General features: G+C 34.6%; 1 protein-coding gene across 1 annotated transcript in view; it reads left to right on the top strand.

The window, feature by feature from the left end:
* The window catches only part of STT3B (STT3 oligosaccharyltransferase complex catalytic subunit B), a 102,054-nt gene that overhangs the window by 68,468 nt on the left and 20,032 nt on the right, over positions 1–13,554 (top strand). The window lies entirely within an intron of this gene.

The raw sequence follows: 13,554 nt of genomic DNA, 5'->3' as shown, positions 1-13,554 counted from the left end.
TAGACTGAACCTTTTTTCTATGAAATCTTTTTCTCTCTAGGTTAAAACATGTCTTTTGAATAAGATGCTTAATGATAGATGTTGTCTCAAATCTTAGAGCTCATTTTCTGTGACAGAACTTTTATGTGTTGAATTAATCAGAAGTTGTGGTCTGAACCCAGTGTCTTAGTAAAATAATACAATTCCATTATGGTAATGTTGTTGGTAAGCAGTAACACAAAAATATAAAGCTTATTTACTTAATTAAAGAAAAAAAAAGCCATAGTAGTTTGGCAGTTCCTCAAAAACTTAATCATAGAGTTCCCATATGACCCAGCAGTTCTATTCCCATGTATATACCCTAGAGAATTGAAAGTAATTATTCACACAAAAACTTGTACACTAATGTTCATGGCAGTATTCATTATTTCTAATAGCCAACAAGTGAAGACAACCCAATGTCCATCAACTGATGAATGGATAAATGAAGTATGGTATATTCATACAGTGGAATATTTAGCCACAAAAAGGAATGAAGTACTGATACATCATAAGCCTTGAAAACATTATGCTAAGTAAAATAAGCCAGACGCATAAGGCCATGTATTGTAGGATTCTTTTTGTATGAAATGTTCAGAATAGACAAATCCTTACAGACAGAAAGTGGGAGACACCTGGCGGCTCATTCGGTTAAACGTCTGCCGTCAGCTCAGGTCATGATCCCAGGGTTCTGGGATCAAGTTCCACATCAGGCTCCTTGCTCAGTGGGGAGCCTGCTTCTCCCTCTGCCTGATGCTCCCCCTTCCTTGTGCTCTCTCTCTCTGACAAATAAATAAAAATATTTTTAAAAAGAGAGAAACAGAAAGTAGGTTTAGTGGTTACCAGGGGCTTGGGGAGTGGGAGGAGTAACTGCTATTGGGTATGGGGTTTCTTTTGGGATGAGGAAATGTCCTGGAATTAGATAGTGGTAATAGATACAACTTTGTGACCATAATAAAAAAAAAACAACCACTCAATGGTACATTTAAAAGGGTGAATTTTATAGTATATGAATCATATCAATTAAATTCATATATAGTCATTTTTATCATACTTTATTACAGTCACTACTGAAATTATTAATATATATTGAGTGCTTATTTTACACCACAAACTGTCCTGAGTTTTTTACATGTATTTAACTAATTTTCATAACCACACTGTGTGTAGTACATACTGTTACTATCCTCATTTTTACAGATGGAGAAACAAGGACGTAATTTGTTCAAGATCATGTGGGTGAAGCTTGAACTTATGGCTACATAACCCATGATGCTAAAAATTACTGTAACTGTGTGCCTACCATATAAATAAATACCTTACTGTTGAAATACATCAACCTGTGATACATTTCTACTCTGAACACACTGTAAACAGTCTTTGGGATCCAGAAAGGAGAATGATAGATTCAACTATAAGTTTCAACTTTCTGTTTTAGAAATATATAAGGAAAGGATTTTTTTTAAAGTTAAATGGTAATGGGGGGATCTATGAGGTTATTTAATTTAAAAACTTTTGGGTCTTGAAAATTTATTTTTTTTCCCCAAAGATTTATGTATTTATTTTAGGGGGTGGCAGAGGGAGAGAGAGAATCTCAGGCTGACTCCCAGTCGAGCACAGAGACCAACTCAGGGCTCAATCCAGTGACCCCAAGATCACAACCTACACCAAAATCAAGAGTAATATGCCCAACCACCTGAGCCACACAGGTGCCCCAGGTCTTGAAAATTTAATGGTCAGGGGATTAGAGTGGGCAGCAGATTAAGGGATAGATTTGTTAAATGTCCTTGAATCAGGGAGAGGAAGAAGAGCCAAAGTAGTCAGAAGTAGCCAGATAAATACATTGTTAAAGAGGTCAAATGAAAGGATTTTCTACATAAAAGTTTAAAACATGAGCAGTGTCCAATTCCTTTGAGTATTAGCACTAAGATCTAGTAGGGTGAGAATTAAGAAAAGACCTTGTATTTGATGAATAGGATTTCTCTGGTAACTTTACAGAAGTACTCAATACTGCTTTAGTTGGTTCTTGAAAATATTTCTTCTTTTCAAGGGGAAGAAAAATAAAATAGTTTGGGCATATTATATATATGTGTGAAGTTAGATTAGTGAACGCCTCAGGTAATTTCATAGTATTCATACTCTACACCATCTTCCTTGTTCCTTAATCGCTTATTCCATTCATATAACTAAGAGTATTTTAGGTGATTTTTATGCTCTTTCATAGTTTACTTCTAAATGGATGGAAAGTGATGGTATAGAACAGTCAATTCTCTTTCTTTATCCTAAATGTATCAAGATTTAAGTTCAGTTTGGGGCACCTGGGTGGCTCAGTCATTAAGCGTCTGCCTTTGGCTCGGGTCGTGATCCCGGGGTCCTGGGATCAAGCCCCGCATCGGGCTCCTTGCTCTGTGGGAAGCCTGCTTCTCCCTCTCCCACTCTCCCTGCTTGTGTTCCCTCTCTCGCTGTGTCTCTCTCTGTCAAATAAATTAAAAAAAAAAAAAAAGATTTAAGTTCAGTTTAACCTAATGGTCCTGAAAAATATGAAAGCATTATAAAGTATATATACAGGTTGTCCTCTGATTTTACCACATAACATCCTTTGTTTGTAGTTCTCTCTCCTTATGAGTAGAAACATTTAAAGAAATAATGATTGATAAATGGCAAACTCATAACCATACGTTTGATTGAGTTCTCAGTATCAAATTAAATGAAGTAAAAATGAATCATTTGAAATAATTATGAAAAATGGTTTTCCCTTTCAGTAGATTTTTTGCATGAGTATTTAGAATCTGTTGGTAAGCCAGGGAAAACTCAAGTTTGTTCATATGTGGAAAGGGGGGCACATGGAAGATAATGTGGTTGTATAGGGTAGGTGTGGCACAGGAGTGGGGGGAATTGGGGGGTTAAGGGATAAGAAAAGCCCCTACTACTTGAAATTTGGGTGGGGAGGAATTGTTGTATAAAGTTAAATTATTTTGTGAAGTTATATTTTGTACTTGGTATATGTCACTATATTGGGGTGTGAAATACGTTACAAATAGGATTCTGATGTTTTAACAAGAAAAAAGAACACCCATATCTTATTTTGCATTTATAGAAAGACTGGTTTGCAGGTATCACCTAACACTAATGGGATGTGAAGTTATTTAGCCTTTATAAAGTTTATCACACTTTTTATCATGAAATTATTAAAGATATGAAGACATATTTAGGGGTGTTCACTATGATGTAAGTTATAATTGTGAAAATAGTTTAAATGCCCAGATTTAAATTTTATTTTCTCTATTGGACATTTAAGTTACACTTAAATTGTAGTGTTGCCATATCATATGAAATATTATGGCATCATTAAAGTTGGTATTTGATGATATAGGAAAATGTTAATAAAAGGCAGGAAGACAATAAGGATTACTACTGATATTTTTTCTTCATACTTTTCTCTGCTTTCCAGATTTTCTACAATGAGCATGTACTGAATTCACAATAAATGAGACTTGCTTTTTCATTTACAGGAATGTGAATTTTATCTCTGATGGTTGTTAAGGGTCTCATTAAATTAGAATAATAATTTAATGAGAAGGAAGAAATTAGTTTCTAGTATTGATAAATGATTTTTAAATGTCACTGAGGAATTTGTTTATTGTCTGTTTTATTTTATTTTATTTTTTTTAAAGATTTTATTTATTCATTTGAGAGAGAATGAGATAGAGAGAGCATGAGAGGGGGGAGGGTCAGAGGGAGAAGCAGACTCCCTGCTGAGCAGGGAGCCTGATGTGGGACTCGATCCCGGGACTCCAGGATCATGACCTGAGCCGAAGGCAGTCGCTTAACCAACTGAGCCACCCAGGCACCCCTATTGTCTGTTTTAGTAAGGTCATTTGAGTAAGGAGAGTAACAGAATCACTTTTTTTTTTTAAACAGAATCACTTTTTTATCTAAAATGTATTTTTATGGTAATATTTACTGGTGGAACCATCATATAAAGAGTTAAGTGTTATAGACATACCATATATTTTAGTTCTGTACAAATTATTCTAGGATTGTGGAGTTTGTGAGTGAAGAAAGAGAATCCTGCTATTAAGTGAATTAAAACTAGGAAAGCACCTGGCTGGCTCATTGCATGGAGCATGTAACTCTTGATCTCAGGGTCATGAGTTCAAGCTCCACATTAGGCATAGAGCTTACTTAAAAAATTTTTTTAATTAAAAAGTAAAACCAAAAAATAAAAGTAAAACCATAAATTTTAGGCATCATATTTATACTTGGCCTATATAAACAAAATATATCTAATGCTAAACAACAGAAAAACTTAAAAGAAAAATTGCATGTAAAAATTCTAGGATACAAAAGCTGGAAGCACTAAAATTTAGTTTGTCTAATTTTACCTTTTTTTGGAGGAAATTTAAGCAAATCGGTTCACTAGAGAATTAGATATTTAATAGATACTACGTTTTGTGCCAGCCATTAGGATGCACAGATGATCAAAAGATGGTCTTTTTCTAGGGAGCTTATATTATACAACATAATTTCATTATTACAATGTAATTATAGCATATCAACAAAATGGAAATGGGAAGGAGTCTGTGAAAATCAGTTTTGACTTTTGAGTTTCAGGAAAGTCTTGTTAGGCTTTCCAACTGACTATGTCCTGAAAGTTTTAGAGATAAATCTTGATCTTGAGAGGAGAAAATAGTATAGAAACAGACTTACAGAGGGTTTGTGATGATGTAACCATAAATGAGAGGTGCCATAATGGGGTAAGAATATGAACTGCAGAGCCAAATTAACAGGATTCAGTTCCTGGTCTAGTCACTTACTAGTGGTGCAACTTTGGGCAGATTACTTACTTTATGCCTTAATGTCCTCATGAATCAAATGGAGATAATTCCCACCTTGCAGAATTTTAAGGTTAAATGAAAAGTGCTGTTTAAGTGTTTGCCTCTTGCTGTTGATGTTAAAATTATGAAGGAATAATTAGACAGGAAGAAAGAATTCCAGAGGCTGAGAGGTGATTATAAAGACTGAGGATATCTAAAGATTGTTCCTTTTTTTTTTTTTTTAAATGAAAATAAACTTTCACTACAACTATTTTTGATTATGAGAAAAATAGCAGAGAAATAACACTGGTCTATTACATAAAGTACCAAATAGCAACTAAAACACAACTTAATAATAGAGTGGTGTGCTTATTTTTATTTATAATTTTAAAATATAATGTATATAATTGAGAAAGTCCAATATTACTACAAGGCTTATAAGCAAAATCAGCAGGTCTTTTTTTCCATTTCCTTGATTGGCTCGCTCCCTAAATTCTTATGTGAGACAGCCACTTTCAGTTCTTTCAGTGGTTTCTTTTGCTTTTTACCACTAATAATCTTCTAAAGGGTTCCTGTCATCAGTTCCAACGTGTGGGGGTGGTTTTCCCACACCATCAAACAGTTCTCTGACACCAGCAGAGTGTCCTACCACTCAACTCAATTCTGATACCATCTATCCTTAGGTAGCATCAGATGCCACAGGTTAAGGTTCAGTCCCACAAGACTGGCCTCTGCTTTATATGCCAGTCACAAGTCCAGGTTTGTTACCTGTGCTTCTGACCATATGGCTGTGAGTCAGAGGTTCCCATGATCCCCTCCTTGGTTTGACTAATTTGCTAGAGTAATTATAAGAGTACAGGTATATTATAAAAGGATGTAATTCAGGAACAGCCGGATGGAAGAGATGCAGTGGGCCAGGTATGGGGAAGGAGCATGGAACTTCCATGCTCTCGCTTCCATGCTCTTGCCAGGCACTCCACTTTCCCCAAATTCCACTTATTCAACCTGAAGCTCTTGGAACCCTGTCCTTTTGAGGTTTTATGGAGGTTCATTACAGTCATGATTGATTAAACCATTGGCCATTGGTGATTGAATTCAATCTTTAACCTCTCACCCATCCCTGGAGGTCAGGGGGGTGGGATTGATATTCCAACCCACTAATCATGTGGTTCCCTTTGGCAGCCAGCCTTTATCCTTATGTGAGATGCAAAAGTCACCTCAGAAACATAATAAAAGACACCTTAATCATTCTCATCACTTAGGAAATTCCACCGGTTTTAGGAGCTCTGTGCGAGGAACAGTGGATGAAGACCAAATATATATTTCTTCTTATAAAACATAGTAGCACAACTTGAAACTCCTATTTCTTGATTTTTATTTTCCAGTATCTACCCTTTTAAGATTTAGCTACCATCGGGGCGCCTGGGTGGCTCAGTTGGTTAAGCGACTGCCTTCAGCTCAGGTCATGATCCTGGAGTCCCTGGATCGAGTCCCGCATTGAGCTCCCTGCTTGGCGAGGAGCCTGCTTCTCCCTCTAACCCTCCCCCCTCTCATGTACTCTCTCTCTCTCTCTCTCATTCTTGCGCTCTCAAATAAATAAATCTTAAAAAAAAAAAAAAAAAGATTTAGCTACCATCATTAATTTCTACTTAGACACAAATACACTTTCCTATCTCTGCTCCTAAATGCATTCTTGTTAAAAATAAAATCTGATACCTGCTTAAATAGGGAAGACTACCAGTTTTATTTTTTGAAATATATAGAATTCTTTGTTTTGGTAATGTCCCTTGAAAAACACTATGACAGGCTTTAATTTTGTTGGCTTAAGATCAGAAACAGCTCCCATTTGTTCACATGAAGTTTAACAGGTAAAGTATTTATGACACTGACTCTTTATTATCTGTACTAATACTTATCTTTATTAACATATTCCATTCTAAGGCCTTAGGAGTATTGTCAATCAAAGACTATAGGGCAATAGCGTACTGAGGTAGATGCATGGGGTAATTGATGGAATAGAAGAGAAGTGTCATTCCTGGTCTTGCACATAACTTCTATTGTCTTACAGGGTAATTTTCCCAAGAAATTAGAGTTACCTGCATTTTACAGTTAAATAAATGAAAACTCAGAGAAGAAAAAAATTACACCTAGACATAGGATAATTTTTTCTAAAATGACATCTCTAAATCAGCTGAGAATTCAAAAAACAACATAAGAATTATGTTTCTTATACAGAAATACAATTTTTTTAATTGCCAGTAACAATTAATGGGCTAGAAATGCTAAATATCAAAGTGGTGTCTTTCCGTTTTGTGCTGATACACAGTTATAGGTAATAGAACATCTTTAAAACCTACTCTAAATAGTAACTTTTATTATAAAATAACTCCTAAAAGGGATTCTGTATGTAAATAAACTAAAATCATTTTGATAGTTTTGATCTGAGATATTGAAAGTAATAAAGTATAAAAGTTTTATATTTGTGGCAGATAAATTTTTACCACAATGAAAGATTACATTTATAGCCTATAAATAGATTTTTATAAGGAATGAATATGTCCATATAACACTAAAGCATGATTTTCCCATGCTACCTAGAATGTTCAATTTGTCAGTGATGTTTTATCTTGAGTTAATTGGTTTGCCTTTCCTCTTTATTGTACCTTCAAGGGAACATGAGCCAAGAGCAGACAGACAAACAGGGACTACCATAACTGCCTAAATTTAGCAATTTGTCCCCCCCCCAAATTTTTGTACGAAGTTTTCATTTTAAAGTTCTTTTGCAGTATTAGTTCAATAAAGTGAATTTTCCAGATGACTGTCCTGTAGTAAGCATTGAAACTAATTATTGGAGGAAAGGGATGGGGAAATTTTCCTTAGCCTAGATTATAATACTTAAGGATTCCTTTTACAACTTTTTCAGTGGGTACTTTAATGGTTATTTGGGGGGAAATTTTATATCTAGGTGTGCACTTGAAGATGCTGTTGCTTCTGCTATCTGTATTGTTAATATTATTTAGTTTGCAAAGGGTTAGTCTTCTACTGTTGTCTTATTTTAAGACCCAGGATATATAGAACAAGAGTCTTACCTATGATTTAGCAGTAATCATTAGCTTAATCAAAAAGGTTTCTTCAGTGAATAGAAACAACGAATGTTCATGTTCTACAAACTAAACAGAAGCAGTGAATCATTTTATACTCTCATCTAGAAGAACAGATCTGAGATTTCCTTTAAGGATCTGTTCTTACTGAGAATCTTGTTTCATAGTCCAGAAGACTTGCTTTTGTGTAGTATAAATTAACAGATTCTTGGTGGTATTATTTAAATGAATTTAGAAACCTAGTTAGCAATAGTAGTTGACATTAAGAGATACATTAAGAAGAACCTAAACAAATTTAGTTTTTTAGTGATAACGTGATTTGTGACTCTGCATGGTTTAAATTCTTCGTTTTGTTTTACTTAGTTTATGAGTGAATTAAGGTTGCTGATATTTGTCTGTTACTGCTTCTTTGCATATTAAGTTTAGTAACTAATCTTAGCTCTAAAGGAGTTAATTATTTAAGGGTCCTGGGATCGAGCCCTGAGTTGGGCTCCCTGCTCAGTGGGGAGCCTGCTTCTCCCTCTTCCTCTCCCTCTGTCTCCCAGCTCGTGCTCTCGCTTGCTCTCACTATCTCAAATAAATAAATAAAATCTTAAAAAAAAAAAAAAAACCCACAAAGATTCATTCTCTACATAGTGATGGGCAGTGTTTTTGGAAAAGAAAAATTATTTTCCTTATATATGTTTGTTAATCATTAAGAAGAAGAATTCATATTTTTATGTGGGTTTTTTTTTGTTTGTTTTAAGCTTTAATTCATACAAGTTTCTTATCATTCTTCATCCTGCTTATTTACCCAGGATTCACAGTAACCAAGTAGTAGAGTATCTTTATGAAAAGGCTTCAGCAGTCTTACAGTCCTTTAATCATATTTGTTAATAATAAAGCAAAATTGGTTGGATTTTCAAATATTTCCCCACGGTGTTTCTTTTGGTTAATACTGTTTTGGTTGAGAGAAAAGAAGAATGGCAAAGGAATATTTTGTTAGCCCTTTCCATTAAATATCAACCAGGAGATGAAGGAACTCAGAAATGCTACGGTGATTTAATGGTGGATCCTAGTTTTGTTTTGTTTTGTTTTTATTATGTTAATCACCATGCATCACATCATTAGTTTTTGATGTAGTGTTCCGTGATTCACTGTTTGCGTATAACACCCAGTTCTCCATTCAGTACGCGCCCTCTTTAATACCCATCACCAGGCTAACCCATCCCCCCATCCCCCTCCCCTCTAGAACCCTCAGTTTGTTTCTCAGAGTCCATAGTCTCTCATGGTTCATCTCCCCCTCCGATTTCCTCCCCTTCATTTTTCCCTTCCTGCTATCTTCTTTTTTTTTTTTAAACATATAATGTATTACTTGTTTCAGAGGTACAGGTCTGTGATTCAACAGTCTTAACAATTCACAGCGCTCACCATAGCACATACCCTCCCCGATGTCTGTCACCCAGCCACCCCATCCCTCCCACCCCCCACCATTCCAGCAATGGTGGATCCTAGTTAATGGAAATTTATTATTCACAAAACCTTTTCCAACTTTAAGTAAAAGGAAGTACAACAGTATCTTATAAGTATAGAGTACCATCAACATAAGTCTTTGCTTTGTCAGGGAGAAGGTACTTAAAGGTTATTTTGGGGAACAACAGGAGCTTCTTGACAACTTAAAATTTTAATGGAGCTTGAATCAGAAGTTTCAGTACCTTTTATAGAACAACTCATTTGTGTGCCTTAAGGACGGCAGTTTTCTGTTTCATTTTGGCCCTACCCCATACATACCCTTGGATAAAAAATAAGGTATTTTAACAGTGAAAGATGTTTAGGCTCTGTTTAGAAGATTAGTATTTGACCCAAGTCAAAGAGATTTTCTTTGGCTGGAAATAATCAAACAGAATAGTATACCTTGTAAAATATCTAATGGCAATTTTTTCTGGAATTCTTCGAGTACATTGAGAACATCATGTGCAGTAGTGAATGCCAGTAACTGTACTTCCACAGGATGGCAGTGTGGTAACATTTTCATGATGTAATAAATGATTTACAACATTTTTGGCATTGTGCATTTTCTTAGAGATCACTACTTTGGTGGAAATCTTTGTTCTTCTGGTTTAAAGGGTAGAAGAAGTAGGTTAACATGGATGGATAAAAAGTCGTGCTGGATATGGATAGTAAGTAATTTGGTCAAGTTTCCTTAGAGAGTTCATAGGAAGAATTGGGAATGATTGCTATCTGTGAGTTTGTGTTGTTGAGGTCTTCTGAGAACATTAGAGAATGACAGAGATGGTTTCCACTGCCTCTTCAGTGCTGATGTCAAGAAGAGATCCCTCCCTCCTTGAGTTTTTGTAGAGTCAGGCTTTTTCACCGATGTGACATGTACTTGCTTCATTGTATTGTAGTTATGTACATCTCTGATTTTCCCAATTAGATGTCTAACTCTTAGAGGATGGAATTGATCTTAATAGCTTTTTTGTATTCTTAGAATGCCTTGACCATAATGACATAAAGTTTATATTTGAATGAATTAATTAGGTAATTTTTAAACACACTGTTAGATGCTATTGTACAAAGCCTGGAGGAAAATGTTTTCACTTTATAGTGAAGATTTTGTTTATTTTTAAGAATTGAGAGTCACTTCACTATTTCTTTCCACCCAAGTATATCTAATTCTTATTTTCTGTGTTTTAAAACATAGCTCTGTAAATGGAATTTAAATTGAGGTACAGAAATGCATATTTAATTTTACAGAGTCAAGGAGAAGGACAATATTAAGCAAGATGAGTTTGTGATATTTTTTATTACCTGGCAAGCAATCCTGACTTTTTTTAATAGAAATATTTGTCTGTGTAGTAAAAAGTGCTGTGAGGAGGAACATATATCCCCCTATGTAAACATCACAGGATCAGTGATCCAAAAAATATAAAATTAGGGAAAACATGAATCCAGTTCTCTTAGAAGAAAATGGTGACTTTGGATTATTACATATATCATTTACCAGCTTTGTATCATTGGTGCATATCTAATATGGGTAAGGGCATTCAAAGGTAAAATATTGTTGAACTTCTTTCTATTAATTCATTTTTTTTTATATTAACCTATGTTTACAAAGTAATACAAATTAAAGTCCCACCTGGTCTTTTATGTTTTCTGAGATTGAGGTTCTTTTTCTTGAACAACTCTCCATCACTCTTATTAAATAACTTGAATTCTAGTGCATCTGTTTCTATATGAAGAGTTTTTTCTTTACCAATGACAGTGTCTCTCTGGGGTTGCATAAAACCACCGAATTGAGAATATTAGGAGGTTTATTCTTTTTGAATAAGTCTGGAAATGAGCAGATCCCTGAGAGGAAACTTCGATAGTTCCCAAGCAAGTGGTTGCTTACGTTTTTACATTGCCAAGCATATAATAGTCCAGTTTGAAAAGAGAGAATGTGAATATGTTTATGCGTGCTCACCATACATTTTAGTGATTATTTCTCGAAAATGTGACTTAAAGAAGTAAATGGGCTAGAGACTTTCTACTTTTTTCTAAAACACAAAACATATTGCTTTTGCAATTAGAACAAACTAGTAACTCATAGAGACAAATGAAGATTTGTGTTTACCTTGCACTAGGATGGGGGGAATGGGGAGCAGCTGCTTAATGAGTGTGGGGTTTTCTTTTGGGGTGATGAAAACATTTTGGGACTAGAGAGCGGTGGTATTTGCATAACATTGTGAATGTACTAAATATTTCTAAAATGTTCACTTTTAAATGATTATACATAAATATCTCAAGTTTTTTTAAAAAGGCTTTATTTTTTATTCATCATATGCCATTTATCGTATTTAATACAAATTTTGTGACAGTATTATAACATTCAGTGTTCATTAGTGTTTATAAGAAAGAGAAATCTAGCCTAAAAGGTGATGATGCTGTTTGGACATAAGTAGACTTAACTATAAATAAAATACATAAATGACATAAGGTTTTCCCAGACCTGGCCTTTTTAGTGTGCCTCTGTGTGTTCAGTATTTGTCTAGGGTTTGATTTCTCGGCAGTAGGTGTCTAGTAAGGCCTGTTGGTCATAGAATCTTAGGTTATTATTGTAAGGGTGGGGGTCGATCTACAAATCTTTTTGTCCAAACCCTCATTCTGTAGTGAGAAAACTGAAATTTTTTAAGTAGGTGTTCAAGATCAGGATCACTTGTTTCCATTTTTTTCTGTTTCTGCCTCAGTGACTCTTTGCCAGTGCGTCTACACAACACTGATAGAAACATGCTGATACTAGAAATCCCATTAACCAAATTGATTGACAGTTTGAGTCACATAATAAAAGACTTAACTTTTATGCATTTGTGTTCAAGTACCTCACTGAGGATAATTCCATTCCATAATTAATATTCCTGGAATGTGCATTATTAGGTGGACTACTTTTGTAGTCTCCTCTAGACAACCAGTTCTCCATTATCTTGAGCATATTGGAAACTGTTCACATACACTGGTCCTTCCTATTAAATTTACTTGAGCTTCTTAGCCCTTTTCTAACACTGTAGTCATCTCTTACCATACAGCTTGGGAGACAACTTAACATTTGAACCATTAGCCCATGGTTTACCTTCCATAGATGGGTTTCTTTTGAAAGCAAATAAACATTCTTTCTCAGCTGAGTTGGGGGAGAGAAGTGTATGCTGAATGCTGTGCTACATACAATGTAGAATATGGATAGATAAACTATAACAGTTCTCTTCCTAAATACACCACAGTCTTTTTTCCTAATAGAGTAGTTTATTTGCCAACAACTATGGACTGTGTTTCATAAAATAATGTGAATAAGCTTCTATTATAAATGGAATAATTTCATATTAACTTATTTGAGATGGGTTTTACCTTCATTTCTAAATAACTTCCAATTATAATGATTCCTAATTCTAACTTTCTCTGTAATGAACTTAATCAAAATAGTGATCTGTGAACACCTAAATGCAAAACAAGTTATTACACAAATTCTAATCCCTCCCCCATGTCCCTACATTTATGTTTATATAAGCCAAGAATATTATAGTTTACTCAATGTCAAGAGCAAATAGTTTTCCTTTATTAGACCCTAGTAAATTCAGAAACTAGTCTGTTTTATGGCTTGACTTTTGTATACTTAGTCTTTTTCTTCTTTTATGACCGAAAACTTGGTGGACAGACATGGTGGGGGTTGTTTCTTACTGAGAGGTACTGTGCAAAGTGTCAGACTATAAAAAGGATGTGGAATACTTGAGAGTTTTTGAGACGATAGCAGCTATTTATGTATGATGAGGATCGGTATTCTTTAGGTCATGCTTCAGAGTAATGCCAATAGGAATAGTTTTTAATTATTTATATATTACATAGCTTCTGGGGCATGTCAATTATTATTGATAGATTGAAAACGTGATTCCATTTTAGGAAAAGGAAAGCAGCACCAGTCTTCTAAACTGTTCTAAGTGATATTTTACAAAATAAAGTACTTTAAAGATTGGTAGAAAGAATTTTCATGATTTATAGTATGTGATTAACCAGCAAATATATATCAAATAGAGCAGTCATTTCAAGATTCTATTCTTAAAATAAGGTTAGTTAAAACTTTGCTAAAAATGTGAGCTATTGTATACATT

Source organism: Leptonychotes weddellii, chromosome 1 (assembly GCF_054177405.1).
Source record: "Leptonychotes weddellii isolate Sample4059 chromosome 1, ASM5417740v2, whole genome shotgun sequence".
NCBI lineage: Eukaryota > Metazoa > Chordata > Mammalia > Carnivora > Phocidae > Leptonychotes > Leptonychotes weddellii.
The sequence above is the reverse complement of the archived record's forward strand: the minus strand, read 5'-3'. Positions and strand labels throughout refer to the sequence as shown.